Source organism: Manis pentadactyla, chromosome 8 (genome assembly GCF_030020395.1).
Source record: "Manis pentadactyla isolate mManPen7 chromosome 8, mManPen7.hap1, whole genome shotgun sequence".
NCBI classification, from domain to species: Eukaryota; Metazoa; Chordata; class Mammalia; order Pholidota; family Manidae; genus Manis; species Manis pentadactyla.
The window spans coordinates 102,541,276-102,559,783 of NC_080026.1; the positions used below are offsets into that span (position 1 = coordinate 102,541,276).

The following is an 18,508-nucleotide window of genomic DNA, read 5'->3' on the forward strand; positions in this document are numbered from 1 at the left end:
TAGCTTACTGAGCGAAATATTTTAGATACAGTTCTCAGGGTGTAAATCCGGGAAAAATACTGCAGCAAAATATCTTTGAAACCAAAATCATTCAAAGAGAGAAATAAAGTGGGAGAAACCTGTTTATTGCTTACAAGCAGTCATCCACTTCCGATCTCCCGTGTCTCTCATGACCCGGCTGCAAAAGAAGGGACCCCACCCAACCTCTCAGGTACAGATATGCCCTCCCTCAACCTTGTAATTACCTATTGATACAGAGATGGACTACTCTCTATCCCTTGGAAACACCTATTGATATGGAGATACACTAAGGCCAGGTGAGAGATTCTGGAAATATTACAATTTTACCCACAGCCTGCCCATCCAGAGATCTCACTTTATAGTCTATTTGTTCCTCATCTTCCACAATGGCCCCTGTGTGAGAAAACTGGAGCACTGTAACCAGACTAATATACAATAGCAACAGCAATAAAATCATGATAATCCTCAAACTGGAGGATTCAGCTAGGTTCAAAATCCTATGCAGATTAAGTCCATAGCTTGCTCATTCCACAGGCAGTCAGTAGCTGAACAGGTAGGAAGTTCAGAGCAATCATCACATGGCAGCTGCAGCCAGGGGGTGGGTCCAGGCCACAGGGACTGTAGAAGAAAATAACTTTAAGGGTGATAAGATACATGTTTTAATGACACCAGCATAGGCAAATCTTGTCCATCAGGTAGGATGCATGCAAGAGAGTGGTCCTGTGATAGGACAGTGGCAGGAATGGGATCTCATTCTGGTCTAGTATATCAGACTTTTACTCCCCTCCCTGTGGGAGTTACAGATGGGTCAAGATATAGGGCTATGGGAGGTATATGCACTGGCCATAAAGAGAAAACAGAACTTCCCTGTAAGATGCTCTTACCTCCAGGACGCTTTGAGTACACTACCATGATCTTTGGGGGCCACTCTGCTATACTCCAGGAACACACATGAGGCCAGCTTCCAGGATTTTCCCCAAGGTGCCAGAAGGGCCAGCCATCACTGCTCCTGTGTCAAAATGTCCAGGGCCACATCTACTCAACAGAGTCTTAACCCAGTTGGGGCTGGCAGCAATATGTTGCTCTGCTGGCCATATCCTGGCTTCAATAACTCTTCTTTGGTTTGCATATACAGTTGTATAGGAGAGGCGGCAATGTTAATGTGTTAGCATACCCACAGGGCGCAAGGATCCTTTTCAGGGCTTCTCATTCAAATACCGTAGCACTGTCCATAAGTGAACTGACCAGGCCCATAGACCATTGGTGTCTGACTTTAAGCCAGATTTCAACAAACCATTGTACCTCTCTATTATGCCTGCCCCAGGAGGGTTATATGGTTCATGAAACTTCTACTTTATCCCTAATTGCTACACGCATTTTTGTAATGCATGTCCAGTAAAGTGGGTGCCTTGATCGCTCTCAATCACCTGTGGCTGGCCATAGGTTGCAAAGAGACATTCTAGGTCCCTCTTGGTGGTTTGCTGATCTGCATGAAGTGCAGGAAAAGCAACCAACAGGCTAGTAGCTGTGTCCACACAAGTCATGGCAATACTAATATCCTTCTGATATGGGCAGAGGCCCAGTACAGTCTAGCTGCCACCTGACAAGGGCTATCAGTCCCCTTTACTATTGTCCCATGTTGCTGCGGGACTCAGTATAAGTCCCTCTGAGAGTACACAAGGCACTCTTTCTGGGTTCTGCTGACTTCTTCAAAGGTCAATAGCAAGCCCCACTGATGGGCTAACAGCCCACATTGTATTTTGCCTGCATGCAACAAATGCTGATGTAGCCGTTGGGAAATATCAGAGACAGGCTTTCCTTCTAGCCAGTGCACCTGGGCCAGTGTGTCTGCTTCATCATTCCCTGGGGATGCCAAAGGCAAATGACCAGTCACATGAAATATGGTAACTGTCTTAGTCTAACCAGAGGCCCATAGGTCTTGCCACAACTCTGGCCCCCAAAGGGGTCAGTGGCCAACCACCCAGTTGGCATGATACCATGTCAACAGCCACAGGGTCAAGTCCCGATAGATGGACTAGCTGTCAGTGCAGATAACTATAGGAGAAGGCTCCTGGGTGATCACGAGCCATACTGCCCACAAATCAGTCCATTGGCTGCTCTTCTCCTCTCCATCCTCCATCCATATTATCTCAGTCTTAGGATGGAAAGCCACAGCCCTCCACTTCAGGGACTGCTCATGATGGGAGCCATCTGTATACTAAGCATCTTCAGGTATCAGGGATTTCCCTCCTGATAAGGACTCTCGGCTACAAATGGCTCAAAAGCAAGTTCTTCCTGCTTTCCATTGGTATACATTACTGGCCCCAGTAAGCAATGGAGTCTTCCAATTAAGGGGCTATTAGAGAGGGTGCTATGCTGCTGTAAATATACACCCCATTTGACCAGTGTAGGCATCTGTGCCACACCACTCCATGCCTTTGGGTCATCTCACACCTATCCCCCAGTCATATAGGTAGTTATAATCTTGGGCAGAACCATTCTGATGATGGGCTCCATAGCCAGCCAGGTGCGGTACACAGCAGCCAGTTGCTTCTCTGTCAAGGTGTACCAGACCTCTGCTCCTTTCCATAGTTGTGACCAGAATCCAATAGGTTGGCGTGTCTCTTCAAGCTGCTGCCAAAGGCCATAACTATCTTCCATTACATGAACATCTAGCTCACAGGGCATTGTTGAGTCCATTACATGCAAGGCCTTTATGGTTTTGACTGCTTGCTTATTTAGCAGCAGTAAAAGCAGCAGCACATGTTTCATCCTAGTCTCACATGATGCCCTTTCATACCGACTGGTATAAGGGCTTCAGAATTTGTCCCAAGTGAGGGATAAACACTTTTCAGAATCTCAAAAGACTCAAAAACTCTGGTAATACTGCCATAGTAGTATGGATAGGGAAATCCCAGACTTTGTCTATGACTGCTTTGGGGATAACTTTAGTTTTATCTAACTAGAAAACCCCTAAGAACTTTACAGACAAAATAGGTCTTTGAACCTTGGTGCTGTTTACAGCCCATTCTTTCTCCTGTAGATGTTGCAGCAGTCTCGGAACTGCCCCTTCTAAATCTGCAAGAGAATCAGATGTGAGCATGATATAATTAGTGTAAAGATACAGCCACACCATTTGCAATTTCTTCCATGTGGCCAAGTTCTGGGCTACAAGTCCATGACAAATGGTGGGACTGTGGAGGTATCTCTTTGGAGGACAGTGAATGTCTGCTGCTGGCCTTCCCATATGAAGGCAAATTGTTCTTGACTTTCCTGTACTATTTCAATAAAGAAGAAAGCATTAGCAAGGTTTACTACATAATGATACATTCCCAGCTCATGGCTGAGGGATGTCCAGAATGGCTGCTATAGAGGGAACAGCAGCAGGCTAAGGGGGTGTGACTTTATTCAATTTCCTATAATCCATGGTCATACACCAGGAGCCATCTGGCTTTTTCACTGGCTACACTTGGGAATTAAAAGGACTATAAATTGACTTTATGATGCCCACCTTTTCTAACTCCTGTGGAGTTTCTCCCATTTCCTTGTGTCCCCCAGGCAATTTATACTGTTTAGTATTTGTCACCCACCAAGGTACAGGCAAAGATACAGAGGGGTGCTTAGCATGTCCCCTCAGAACTGCTTTTACCACACATACCCTCAGTCTGAACTCACCTGCAGTGGTCTGTAACCACAGGCCCTGCAGGATAACTACCCCCAAAATATATGCAGGGATGGGAGAAATGTACATAGTATACTCCTTTGGGGGTAAACGCCCTATCCCCAATGGGATTTGGGCTTTCTTCACTCTAATTGCCTTACCTCCATAGCTATATATCACAGCAGGGGTCCCAGGAAAATGCTCAGGGTTGCCATAAATCAGAGAACATTCAGCTCCTGTGTCCACTAGCTCCAAGACACATTATGTATTCACAGGGGACCAATGAATTCCTAATTTTATATGTGGCCTCTGGTCCCCATCACGTCCCCCAAAGTGGGGACCTTGACAACTCCATCAGTTGAACTGTGATGCCCAATCATCATCATGTGGGGGTGAGGGCCCAGGGGGAGCAGAGTACTGTCCCCCAGGAAGTCTTGCAGGGACACAGACCAGACATGGGGCTTTGCCTCTGGCTTCCGTGTCCTAGACCTCAGCGGCTGGAACTGCTGCTCTGGCTTTAACTGGTGCCATGGTTCTAACAAGATACTATTGGGCTGTCCATCAAGTTTTTCTTTCACTACCCGAGCCCTTATCAAATCAACCCACATCTGGGTCCTGGAGACCTTCACAAGGCCCTTTGCACCTCTTCTTTCAGTCATAGCCTGTACTTCCTTCTGTGTTCTTATTGTTTCAACCTTCCCCAGATCTGCTAAAGTACAAGTAGCCTCACATATGGGTTGCCCTATGTGGGGGACAAGAACAGTCACTAGAGACCCAAAGAGAGATGGGGGAGCTGTATGGAGCACCAGATTTCTCATTCCTATGGTGAACAACTCCTCATCAGGGCCCTGGGGGTCTATATTATAGATATTTTTCATGTCTATCTCCCGTCACACCTGCTGGAGCTCTAGATATGTTTTCCAGTCAGTAGGTAAGTATGGTATATCACCCTGGTTAGGCCAGACTGCCCTGATAGCTGCTGTCAGCCAATTCAGAAGCGGCCCAATTCCCTGAGGTGTGATGGGCACTTTGCAACCGCTGCCAGAGAGAAGGGTGAGTCATCATGGAAGCCAGTCTACCCATTTCAGAACCTGACATAATAATGTTTTCCACCCCCATATCCCAGAGGCGCAAAAACCATGTAGGTAGACATTCCAATGGCTTTTTCCACAACTGGACTTCCCATGGATGTCCACCAGCTCATCCTGGGTATAAGGGAGGAGCATGGAGTGCTCCACAACCTGGGGATGGGGCAGCTTATCCCCTTGAGGAGCCCACAGTTGTTGCATTTATATTTTATTAATTACAACTGGGTGGGTCTTTAATACAGGAGAGGATGGTGCCTCAGGCAGTGGCCTCAGCAACAGATGGGCCCTCAGCCCCACTCCCTCATCCTCTCTCAACATCTCCTCTACCATCTCCAGGCCCGAAGGCAACCCCTCTTTCCTCCTCCTCCCCCAGGGCCTCCTGCAGTGTGGATTCTCCTGCTGCCTCCTCCCTTGCTGCTAACATATCTTCTAGGAGCACCACCTGTCTTCTCAATAACTGCCTCTTTTTCTTAAAAGCATCCCATAGGTCTTCACCCAGCTCCTCCAAGTGATGCTGAAGTGTGTGTCTCTCCTGCCAAAGTCCCTCTCTCTCTTCAATAACCCTGTCTCTCTCCTTGATAACTCTTTCTACTATCTTGAGAAAAAGGCATCCCACAATCCCAGGTGCTACACAGCCACTCAGGGCCTCTAAGCAGTCTTCTACCTCATGAAGGGCTAATTTCACAGCTTCCAGTGTCTTTACCCTTCCCCAATTCTGGGGAAGGCCCCAACCCTCTAGGAGGTACTTTACTCTAGACCAATTCCCCACTAGAGGCTCCCCAGTTGGAAGCCCCACAGATAGGGGGCTCCCGGGTGAAGCTGCACCCTCTATTGCTGCAGCCACTGGGGCCTCTTCACCATCCACAAGGAGTGTTCCAGGCATCGCCCCACCATCTCCAGGGGCAGCCCACCCAAGGGTCACACCCATGTAGACAGATTTTAGGTTCAGGGATCCTGCCAACTATGCCGGATTTAACTCCAGGGGAAAATCCTGGGGTAAAATACTTTTGAAATTGAAATCAGTCTAAGGGAGAAGTAAAGTTGGAAAAACCCATTTATTGCATACAGCAGTCATCTACTTCTGCTTTCCTGTGTCTCTCACAACCCGGATGCAGAAGAAGGGACCCCACCCAACCTCTCCTGTCCTGATATGCCCTGCTGGCCCTTGTAATTACTTATTACTATGGAGATGGATTACTCTTCTCTACCCCTTGGAAATACCTATTGATATGGAGATGCACTAAGGCCAGGCAAGAGATCTGGAAATACTGCAATTTTACCTACAGGTGGTCTTTTGCAAAAAATTGCTCAGCTTTTCTGCACACCATTCTATAGTGAGAAACTGCCAATGATGAGATTACTTTTTCTTGGATGAAGCTATCTTAGTTGCTCAGGTAAGCTCATTGGTGGAGTGGAAAGTGTTCTGAATTGAAATTCAGAAGGCTTGGCTTTTTTGTCCTATTTTGTCATTTAGCTGTGTGACATGTAGCAAGTCATTTAACCTCCCTCAACCCAAGTCTTTTCATCTTTAAAATGAGGTAATAGCTTTGCTTGTGAACAGTCATACTGAACTGTAAAGTACCTTTCTATCATAAGGCAATTACTGTGTCATACTTCTTTTAAGAAAAGGAAAGAACACAAAATAGAACATTTTCATTAATACTTCCAAGCGGAATGCTAAAGAAATAGACTCATTGAATTAGCCAGCTGGTACCATTGAAGACATTTTGCAAATGGCCATTGGGTGATGGAGCTCAGGGCAGGTTGGGGGTTAGGGGGAGTATGGTGGATGAAGAAGAAGGAAAAAAATGAATAATTTATCTTCTTTAGAGTTTGGGTTGAACACAATGGCAAGGTAAGAGTGAGAGGTTCCCATAAACCTTATTTTCCCTTCTCAACAATTCTTAGAGATAGGAAATTGATTTTTTTCTTATGTTTCAATTTACATTTATTGACAACGCCTGCCAGGGACACTTTGTTGAGAACATATCAGGGCTCCCTGGGAAACAAGCCATGATCAATCTGCAAGCTTAGCAGGACAAGGTGGCCTCACTTAACACTCTTTGCCATCCTTTCCCAGACCTAAGTTATAATAATGGGATGGAGATGCAGAGGAAAGGGGATTTAGAAACCTCAGTGTGGAGACTCTCACTGCCTTCTTCAGGCTTGAAAACTGACTTTTTAATGGTCAGAGGCAAATGTTATGATCAGTTAATTCACAAAGCATACTCACCAGTTTCCATTAGGTATAGCAATTTGTAAACAGGCCCTCTTCTTCCTGGTTATTTCTATATCTGCCTTTGAGATTTTCCTGTGCCACACCCCTTCATGCCTCTCCCAAGGCTATTCATGCTGACTCTGGAACTCAGAAGTGCCAAGGACCCTTGAAGACGCCTTCTGAGGTCTTATAAGTTGTTGAACAGCATGTAGTTCCTTTGGTCACCTTAGTGACACTGCTGCCTGGGAACAGTCTGGGTCCTGGGGAGATCTCTATGGCTCTCTGGAAGGAAAGTGTCAGAGGAAACAAACAGTAAAAACACCTAGTGGTAAAAACATACTAGATGAACTCACAGCATAGCAGGAAGGCTGACTGGCTGGGTGAGGGAGGAACAGTGGAAGTAAACAAGATGGGAGTGGCATCTGGGAGAAGCGGGCACAACCACGGAAGGCTGTGGGGGCGTTGGATTTCACATGTGACGGGAATCCATTGGATGGTACTGAGCTGGGACATGATACATTGTTTTTAAAAGGCTCTGTCAGCTGTATTGATGTCTGTGGGGTGGGGGGCAGTGAAGGCAGACAGGCCAAGGAGGAGGCTGCCATAGAAGACCAGGTTAGGATTTTCAGTGGACTTTGGTGGTGAACAGTGGCTGAATTAAGAACATATTTTGAAGGTAGACTAGGGAGGACTTGCATGTGAATTCGATGTTGCTGGTGGCCAAGGTTGGTTACTTCCCCTGCCCCAAGGCCAACACTGCATCTGCATACTTGCAGTTGGTGGTTTTGACCCTGTTCACCATCAAGAGATCCACAAAATGGTGTGGATCATTCTCAGCCTCACCTTTTCCATCCTGGGCTCTTCCATCCCTCCGTTGTCAAGGATGTCCTCTCAAGGCAGGTGTAACTTTGATGTTGTCTTCTGCTACACATTGCTGTCTCCTATACATGGGAAACTGAGATTATTAAGATTTACATCACCCATTTACTACCCTTGTGGAGCTCTTAGTCCAATGAGAGAGGCTATATTACAAGATGAAGTAGAAGAAATGTTGTAATAGAAGTAAAGAGTGCTCTGAGGGAACAGAGGTGTGAGTGACTGATTCTAACTGTGGCCAGAAGACTGAAAATCAGGGGCATTGATAGGGGAAGTGGCAAGGGACTGAGCTTTAAAAGTGACCCTCCGATTTTATGTTCTTGTCCACTCATGGTCAACTTGCTAATTTCTTGCCTTTGCCTTTTCTCCCCCTATGGCTGTAGGCTCCTTTTATTTATTGTTCCATGAATGAGTAATCCTCCTTCAGTGTAGAGGTGGGGGTGGAAGAAATATGCATTTATCTCAGTGACAAAGACTGCATGCCAAGTTAGAATGGAAGCCCAAGGCTATTTTTTTGTCCTGTGACCATAATCACATCTCAGAGTGAGCCTTCCTTGCTAGGAACCCATCAAAGCCAGGACAGTAAGAAAGCCTGTTAGGACTTCAGAACATGAAACTTGTGAAGTCCCCTGACCCAGGAAGCTTGGGCCTCTGGGTCCACTGAAGGCTCTGTTCTCCTTGCTCTGTGGGCCACCTTATAGATTTCTTACCTGCTAGAGAAGAGCATTTCTAGTCATCATTCATTTTAGACCGAGGCAATTACTGTTTGTGTCCTGCAGGTTACCTTTCACCTGGGACATTATTCTATCAGGCCTGACCAGGCATTCTTTTGTAATATACATACACACATTCTCATAACAAAAGGCTTAAAGTTCCAGTTGCTGTCAAGGCCCAGATATATTCTCATGCCAAATTACTATAGATCTGTTTACAATGTCTGTGCATTATGCAGTGTATGAATACAATGCTATATTATCAAGTGTCAGTAGCTGACATAAGAGACTCATAATACTTTTTTAAAAAAGCAGTTTGGTGGAGCCAAGATGGCGGCGTGAGTAGAGCAGCGGAAATCTCCTCCCAAAACCACATATATCTATGAAAATATAACAAAGACAACTCTTCCTAGAATAAAGACCAGAGGACACAGGACAACATCCAGACCACATCCGCACCTGAGAGAACCCAGCACCTCGTGAAGGGGGTAAGATACAAGCCCCGGCCCCGCGGGAGCCGAGCGCCCCTCCCCCCAGCTCCCGGCGGGAGAAGAGCAGGCAGAGCGGGAGGGAGACGGAGCACAGGGCTGCCGAACACCCAGCCCCAGCCATCCATACCAGAGCGCAGACACAGTGCGTGTGCAGGGCCCTGGATACTAGGGTAACAGGGCAGCAAGACTGGTGAGCAGGTGCCTGAGGCCTGGTGCCAGAGGACATAAGAAAAGCGAGCGGCCATTTTTTTTTGCTGTTTTGTTTTGGTGAGCGCTATTTGGAAGTCTTAAAGGGATAGGGAACCCAATACTAGGGAAACAGGGCAGCAAGAACAGTGAACAGATGCCTGAGGCTGGCGCCGGAGAATAAAGAAAAACAAGTGGCCAATTTTTTTTTTAATTATTAAAATTTTTTGTTTTGTCTTGTTTTGTTTTGGCAGGTGCTTTTTGGAACTCTTAAAGGGGCAGGGCAGGACACTTAATCCAGAGGTAGGGAATCCAGGGATCTCTGGGCACCCTAACCCCTGGGCTGCAGGGAGCACGGAGGCCCCTTACGGAGATAAATAGCCTCCCAGCTGCTCCTGCTCCAACGCGACTCCACCACTTTGGAGCAGCTGCCCGAGCCAGGCCACGCCCACAGCAACAGCGGAGATTAACCCCATAGCAGCCGGGCAGGAAGCAGAAGCCCTGTAAGCCCACAGCTGCGCAGCACAAGCCACTAGAGGTCGCTGTCCTCCCAGGAGAGGAGGGCCACAAACCAACAAGAAGGGAAGTTCTTCCAGCCGTCAATCGTTCCAGCTCTGCAAACTATTCCTATCACCATGAAAAGGCAAAACTACAGGCAGACAAAGATCACAGAGACAACACCAGAGAAGGAGACAGACCTAACCAGTCTTCCTGACAAAGAATTCAAAATAAAAATCATAAACATGCTGACAGAGATGCAGAGAAATACGCAAGAGATATGGGATGAAGTCCGGAGGGAGATCACATATGCAGGAAGGAGATTGCAGAAATGAAACAAACTCTGGAAGGGTTTATAAGCAGAATAGATAGGATGCAAGAGGCCATTGATGGAATTGAAACCAGAGAACAGGAACGCATAGAAGCTGACATAGAGAGAGACAAAAGGATCTCCAGGAATGAAACAATGTTAAGAGAACTGTGTGACCAATCCAAAAGGAACAATATCTGTATTATAGGGGTACCAGAAGAAGAAGAGAGAGGAAAAGGGATGGAAAGTATTTTGGAAGAAATAAATGCTGAAAACTTCCCCAAACTGGGGGAGGAAATAATCGAACAGACCACAGAAATACACAGAACCCCCAACAGAAAGGATCCAAGGAGGACAACACCAAGACACATAATAATTAAAATGGCAAAGATCAAGGACAAGGAAAGAGTTTTAAAGGGAGCTAGAAATAAAAAGGTCACCTATAAAGGAAAACCCATCAGGCTAACATCAGATTTCTCAACAGAAACCCTACAGGCCAGAAGAGAATGGCAGGATATATTTAATATAATGAAACAGAAGGGCCTTGAACCAAGGATACTGTATCCAGCATGACTATCATTTAAATATGATGGTGGGATTAAACAATTCCCAGACAAACAAAAGCTGAGGGAATTTGCTTACCACAAACCACCTCTACAGGACATCTTACAGGGACTGCTCTAGATGGGAGCACTCCTAGAAAGAGCACAGAAAAAAACACCCAACATAGGAAGAATGGAGGAGGAGGAATAAGAAGGGAGAGAAGAAAAGAATCTCCAGACAGGGTACATAACAGCTCAATAAGCGAGCTAAGTTAGGCAGTAAGATACTAAAGAGGCTAACCTTGAACCTTTGGTAACCACGAATATAAAGCCTGCAATGGTAATAAGTACATATCTTTCAATAGTCACCCTAAATGTTAATGGACTGAATGCACCAATCAAAAGACACAGAGTAATAGAATGGATAAAAAAACAAGACCCATCTATATGCTGCTTACAAGAAACTCACCTCAAACCCAAAGATGTGTACAGACTAAAAGTCAAGGGATGGAAAAACATATTTCAGGCAAACAACAGCGAGAAGAAAGCAGGGGTTACAGTACTAATATCAGACAAAATAGACTTCAAAACAAAGAAAGTAACAAGAGATAAAGAAGGACACTATATAATGATAAAGGGCTCAGTCCAACAAGAGGATATAACCATTCTAAATATATATGCACCCAACACAGGAGCACCAGCATATGTGAAACAAATACTAACAGAACTAAAGGGGGAAATAGACTGCAATGCATTCATTCTAGGAGACTTCAACACACCACTCACCCCAAAGGATAGATCCACTGGGCAGAAAATAAGTAAGGACACGGGAGCACTGAACAACACAGTAGAGCAGATGGACCTAATAGACATCTACAGAACTCTACATCCAAAAGCAACAGGATACACATTCTTCTCAAGTGCACATGGAACATTCTCCAGAATAGACCACATACTAGGCCACAAAAAGAGCCTCAGAAAATTCCAAAAGATTGAAATCCTACCAACCAACTTTTCAGACCACAAAGGCATAAAACTAGAAAGAAACTGTACAAAGAAAGCAAAGAGGCTCAGAAACACATGGAGGCTTAACAACACGCTCCTAAATAATCAATGGATCAATGACCAAATCAAAATGGAGATCCAGCAATATATGGAAACAAATGACAACAACAACACTAAGCCCCAACTTCTGTGGGACGCAGCAAAAGCAGTCTTAAGAGGAAAGTATATAGCAATCCAAGCATATTTAAAAAAGGGAGAACAATCCCAAATGAATGATCTAATGTCACAATTATCAAAATTGGAAAAAGAAGAACAAATGAGGCCTAAGGTCAGCAGAAGGAGGGACATAATAAAGATCAGAGAAGAGAAAAATAAAATTGAGAAGAACAAAACAATAGAAAAAATCAATGAAACCAAGAGCTGGTTCTTCGAGAAAATAAACAAAATAGATAAGCCTCTAGCCAGACTTATTAAGAGGAAAAGAGAGTCAACACAAATCAACAGTATCAGAAACGAGAAAGGAAAAATCACGACGGAACCCACAGAAATACAAATAATTATTAGAGAGTACTATGAAAACCTATATGCTAACAAGCTGGAAAAACTAGGAGAAATGGACAACTTCCTAGAAAAATACAACTTTCCAAGACTGACCCAGAAAGAAACAGAAAATCTAAACAGACCAATTACCAGCAATGAAATTGAAGCGGTAATCAAAAAACTACCAAAGAACAAACCCCCCCGGGCCAGATGGATTTACCTTGGAATTTTATCAGACACACAGGGAAGACCTAATACCCATTCTCCTTAAAGTTTTCCAAAAAATAGAGGAGGAGGGGATACTCCCAAATTCATTCTCTGAAGCTAACAGCACCCTAATACCAAAACCAGGCAAAGACACCACCAAAAAAGAAAACTACAGACCAATATCCCTGATGAACGTAGATGCAAAAACACTCAACAAAATATGAGCAAACTGAATTCAAAAATACATCAAAAGGATCGTACACCGTGACCAAGTGGGATTCATCCCAGGGATGCAAGGATGGTACAACATTCGAAAGTCCATCAACATCATCCACCACATCAACAAAAAGAAAGACAAAAGCCACATGATCATCTCCATAGATGCTGAAAAAGCATTTGACAAAGTTCAACATCCATTCATGATAAAAACTCTCAGCAAAATGGGAATAGAGGGCAAGTACCTCAACATAATAAAGGCCATCTATGATAAACCCACAGCCAACATTATATTGAACAGCGAGAAGCTGAAAGCATTTCCTATGAGATTGGGAACTAGACAGGGATGCCCACTCTCTCCACTGTTATTTAACATAGTACTGGAGGTACTAGCCATGGCAATCAGACAAAACAAAAAAAATACAAGGAATCCAGATTGGTAAAGAAGAAGTTAAACTGTCACTATTTGCAGATGACATGATACTGTACATAAAAAACCCTAAAGACTCCACCCCAAAACTACTAGAACTGATATCGGAATACAGCAAAGTTGCAGGATACAAAATCAACACACAGAAATCTGTGGCTTTCCTATACACTAACAATGAACCAACAGAAAGAGAAATCAGGAAAACAACTCCATTCACAATTGCATCAAAAAAAAAAAATACCTAGAAATAAACCTAACCAAGGAAGTGAAAGACTTATACTCTGAAAACTACAAGTCACTCTTAAGAGAAATTAAAGGGGACACTAACAGATGGAAACGCATCCCATGCTCATGGATAGGAAGAATTAATATCGTCAAAATGGCCCTCCTGCCCAAAGCAATATACAGATTTGATGCAATCCCTATGAAACTACCAGCAACATTCTTCAATGAACTGGAACAAATAATTCAAAAATTCATGTGGAAACACCAAAGACCCCCAAATAGCCAAAGCAATCCTGAGAAAGAAGAATAAAGTAGGGGAGATCTCACTCCCCAACTTCAAGCTCTACTGTAAAGCCATAGTAATCAAGACAATTTCGTACTGGCACAAGAACAGAGCCACAGACCAATGGAACAGACTAGAGAATCCAGACATTAACCCAGACATATATGGTCAATTAATATTTGATAAAGGAGCCATGGACATACAATGGCGAAATGCCAGTCTCTTCAACAGATAGAGCTGGCAAAACTGGACAGCTACATGTAGGAGAATGAAACTGGACCATTGTCTAATCCCATATACAAAAGTAAACTCAAAATGGATCAAAGACCTGAATGTAAGTCATGAAACCATTAAACTCTTAGACATAAACATGAGTGACCTCTTCTTGAACATATCTCCCCGGGCAAAGAAAACAACAGCAAAATGAACAAGTGGGACTATATTAAGCTGAAAAGCTTCTGTACAGCAAAAGACACCATCAATAGAACAAAAAGGAACCCTACAGTATGGGAGAATATATTTGAAAATGACACATCCGATAAAGGCTTGACGTCCAGAATATATAAAGAGCTCACACGCCTCAACAAACAAAAAACAAATAACCCAATTAAAAAATGGGCAGAGGAACTGAACAGACAGTTCTCCAAAAAAGAAATACAGATGGCCAACACATACATGAAAAGATGGTCCACATCGCTAATTATCAGAGAAATGCAAATTAAAACTACAATGAGGTATCACCTCACACCAGTAAGGATGGCTGCCATCCAAAAGACAAACAACAACAAATGTTGGCGAGGCTGTGGAGAAAGGGGAACCCTCCTACACTGCTGGTGGGAATGTAAGTTAGTTCAACCATTGTGGAAAGCAGTATGGAGGTACATCAAAATGCTCAAAACAGACTTACCATTTGACCCAGGAATTGCACTCCTAGAAATTTACCCTAAGAATGCAGCAATCAAGTTTGAGAATGACAGATGCACCCCCTATGTTTATCACAGCACTATTTACAATAGCCAAGAATTGGAAGCAAGCTAAATGTCCATCGATAGATGAATGGATAAAGAAGGTGTGGTACATATACACAATGGAATACTACTCAGCCATAAGAAAAGGGCAAATCCTACCATTTGCAGCAACATGGATGGAGCTGGAGAGTATTATGCTCAGTGAAACAAGCCAAGCGGAGAAAGAGAAATACCAAATGATTTCACTCATCTGTGGAATATAAGAACAAAGGAAAAACTGAAGGAACAAAACAGCAGCAGAATTACAGAACTCAAGAATGGACTAACAGGTACCAAAGGGAAAGGGACTGGGGAGGATGGGTGGGTAGGGAGGGATAAGGGGGTGCAGAAAAAGAGGGGTATTAAGATTAGCATGCATGGGGGCCAGGAGAAAGGGGAAGGCTGTACAACACAGAAAAGGCAAGTAGTGATTCTACAACATTTTGCTATGCTGATGGACAGTGACTGTAAAGGGGTTTATAGGGGGCACCTGGTATAGGGGAGAGCCTAGTAAACATAATATTCGTCATGTAAGTGTAGATTAATGATACCAAAAAAAAAAAAAAGGCAGTTCCTGTGTGGTGACCTCCAATGAGTTCTACACAAGGGTATAAAGGGCATATAAAAGTGTAGGCAAAGGATCTGTTTGTGTTTATACAGAGGATCAAAGCCTAATTTGGCTACCCTGAAAATGAACTAAGATACGATATGAAAAAGAACTTCCAACATCAGCACTCTCTGGAAGACTCATGCCAGAAGATGATCATCAGAAAACCCCAACAAAGATCCACGCACTGTTACAGGTGTAGATGCACTCATCCCACCAGTTCCTGGACTTGCCATGGGAATGAAGTCTGTGGGAATCTAAGCTGGCCTGTGCATACAGTAAAACAACAAATTTGACTGGATCTATACTGTTGGAACTCAACCAAGAATTTGGAGAAGTGCAAATTGTAGCGCTCCACAATCTTACAACTACAGACTATTTACTGTTAAAAGAACATATGGAATGTGAACAGTCCCCAGAAATGGGTTGTTTTAATTTGTCTGATTTCTCTCAGACTGATCAAGTTCAGTTGGACAATATCCACCATATCATAGATAAGTTTTCACAAATGCCTAAGGTGCCTAACTGGTTTTCTTGGTTTCACTGGAGATGGCTGGTAATTACAGGTATGCTTTGGTTATGTAACTATACTCCTATTATGTTAATGTGTGTGTGCAATTTAATTAGTAGTTTAAAACCTATCCATGCTGAAGTTACTCTACAAGAAGATATGTCAAAGAAATAATCAATCTTCCCATGTTTTCTTCTGCCTGCTACTTTTATAGCTTTTCTTCTTCCTTCCTAATTACAACCCTTAAATAGAATTTGTGCCTCATATCGAATTTACCGAGTATCAAAATTCCTCCAAGTGGTAAAGATACCTCAAGACAAATGCTGGGCATAGAAGCCACAGGGCATAAATATGCAAAGAAGTAAAAAGCTAACCTTTTCAAACAATAAGGCTTCTCTCTCACTTACCAACTTTACATTTCCCTGTATGGCCCCGGAAGATGACTGGTTAGCCAGAGATGGGTAAGATTCCTCAAGGGAGGAACAACCTAAGACAGGCACAGTCGCAGGGGGCTCATCAGGTGAGAAATTGGGGATCAACAGAGGTGAGGCTTAGAACGTCACCCCCCCTGTTCTGAGAGAAATCTTCTGCATCTGTGGATGTTTTATTGCCCTTGTCTAGCTTGGATTAACACATAGTCTACAGGCACACACCTGATCATCTACATTTGCTCTCTTACAACACTAAACTATGTTTTCTACCTTTATCTTGTATCTACCTACCACTTCAGCATTTTATTAAAAATAATAATAATAAAGAGAGGAATGTGGTATCCACATATAAATCAAGTATAAAAATCAAGTGAGTATTCATATTTGAACTGTTTATAGTTCATAATGCATGAACAAAACCGAAAGTTTCTGTGATGACTGCCCTTGTACCGTTCACCATGTAACTTATTCACTATGTAAGAATTTGTTCTCCATGTAAGAACTTGTTTGTTATGCTTCAGAAGATTGGAGACTGATGAGAATTAGGCTTGGGGTGGATTAATGATTGTGCATTGAGCATTGACTCCCCTATACAGAATTTTATTGTTGTTAACAACCATTTGATCAATAAGCATGAGAGATGCCCTCACAAAAAAAAGAAAGTGCACACTTCCAACTGTGGAATAAATAAGTAACCGGGATGTAATTTATAGCATAAGGAATATAGTCAAAATATCGTAACAGCTTGGTATGGTGATAGCTGGTACCTAGAATTATCATGTATATAATTGTTAAATCACTGTGTTGTACACCTGAAACTAATGTAATACTGTGTGTCAACTACCCTTCAATAAAAAATTATTATATACAAAAAAAAAAAGCAGTTTGTATGGACATCCTTGACAGCATTTGCCAACTAATTTTGATGTCAGTTGTATACAAGTGTGTCTCCCCTATTGGACTCTAGGCTCTTGGAGGACAAATGTGTCCTCATTTTTTCTGTTTAGGCTTAGAATAGTGGTGAGCAAACCATACGTCAAGTTGAATTTGGGGTAAGTTGTTTAATTCCTCTGGGCCTTAGTTCCTTTAGATATGAAATGGAAAACATAAATAAGTCACACAATTGTTGGGAACCTAAGATAGTATGTTTATAATAGTGCTTAGTACTATGCCCGAATTCATACTGAGCAATCAATAAATAAGAGTATTATAATGTGGAAAGTACTCAATAATTTCATATTGAATGAATGGGGACTTTGGAGAACAGAGGTCTATTGTAGGAAGGGCCGAGGTTCTATGACTGGCACAGGGAACAAGGTAAATGCTAGTGACCCTCATCCCAGGCCTGCTCTTTTCCTAATAGTTAAAGGCCAGGGCTTGGTTGGTAAAACGTGTCAGAATTTGTTCTGGGTGTGCCCTAAAGACAAAGATACTTGCCTATGAGGGGCATTTGCTGAAGGTTAAGGAATTCTTCTTTCCTAGTAGCATGAGAAATGTCAAAAGCTAGAAGTTGACTAATGTTTGGGCTCCTTGTTTGGGAGGCTATGTCCCATCAGCCCAAATCATGGGATGGAGAGAATTGATTGATACACCCTCCCAGTCTATTGCCATCTCCCTTATACATACCTTTTCTTTTCTGCGAGTTTTGGCTGCTGAATAGTACCTGTTTGATGACAGAGCATGAATAGCCAGAACACATCTCATGTGTGAAGGTCAAGGTCTTCTTTCAGGGAGACCACTGTCGACTGCAGGATGGGACTGGGGAATTCTGGATTAGAATAAACCAACTCCTCTGGCTGTTTCTCTAGGGCACCCAGGTCCCAGACATATATCAGGTATGCGTGTGTGCCAGCCTTTCACGATAGAGACAGGACCCAAGAGTTCTCAGACATATCAATTATTTTTGGCACAATTTAATTGGAGATAAAGATGACTCCCAGCTGTAGACTTCCTACTGTATACCTTTTTGTGTCTAATCCTTGTAGAAAAGCTGACATGAAAGAACAGAGATTCAAGTAACTCTTCCAAAATCATAAGATAAGAAGAATTTAAACTCAGTCTCTTAAAGGCCAGCTATACCACTCACCTCCCACTGTGCTGCCACTTATTAGGATGAGCGTGAGGTATTACATGAAAATAATCTTAGTGTATTACTAGACTGTTGAGCCTATTCCAATCCTTTGACCATTCTATGGTCACTAAATTTAAATCTAGTCACTTATTAAAGTTAATAAAGGAAAATACTAGTTTCAGAAGAGCAATTTTCTGGGACTCTTCTGGTAAACTGAAAGTATTTTTCTCTTGTATATTATGCAATATTGAAACATTCTGTAGTTGAAACAGATAAATACAAAAACATTTTTTAAATGCCTTTCACCCTTTTTGAGCTGTGATATATATATATAGATAGATAAATGCAAGCATGTATTCTCATTCAAAGCA

General features: G+C 43.1%; 1 long non-coding RNA gene across 1 annotated transcript; it reads right to left on the bottom strand.

Annotated features, from left to right (window-relative positions):
* Window positions 1–154: 154 nt before the first annotated feature.
* On the bottom strand, window positions 155–18,384 carry LOC130684612 (uncharacterized). The gene is made up of 4 exons (XR_008998959.1): window positions 16,936–18,384; window positions 7,832–8,875; window positions 7,004–7,270; window positions 155–639 (listed from the first exon to the last, which is right to left on the bottom strand). It is a non-coding gene; the product is annotated as an uncharacterized LOC130684612 (long non-coding RNA).
* Between the last annotated feature and the right edge of the window lie 124 nt (window positions 18,385–18,508).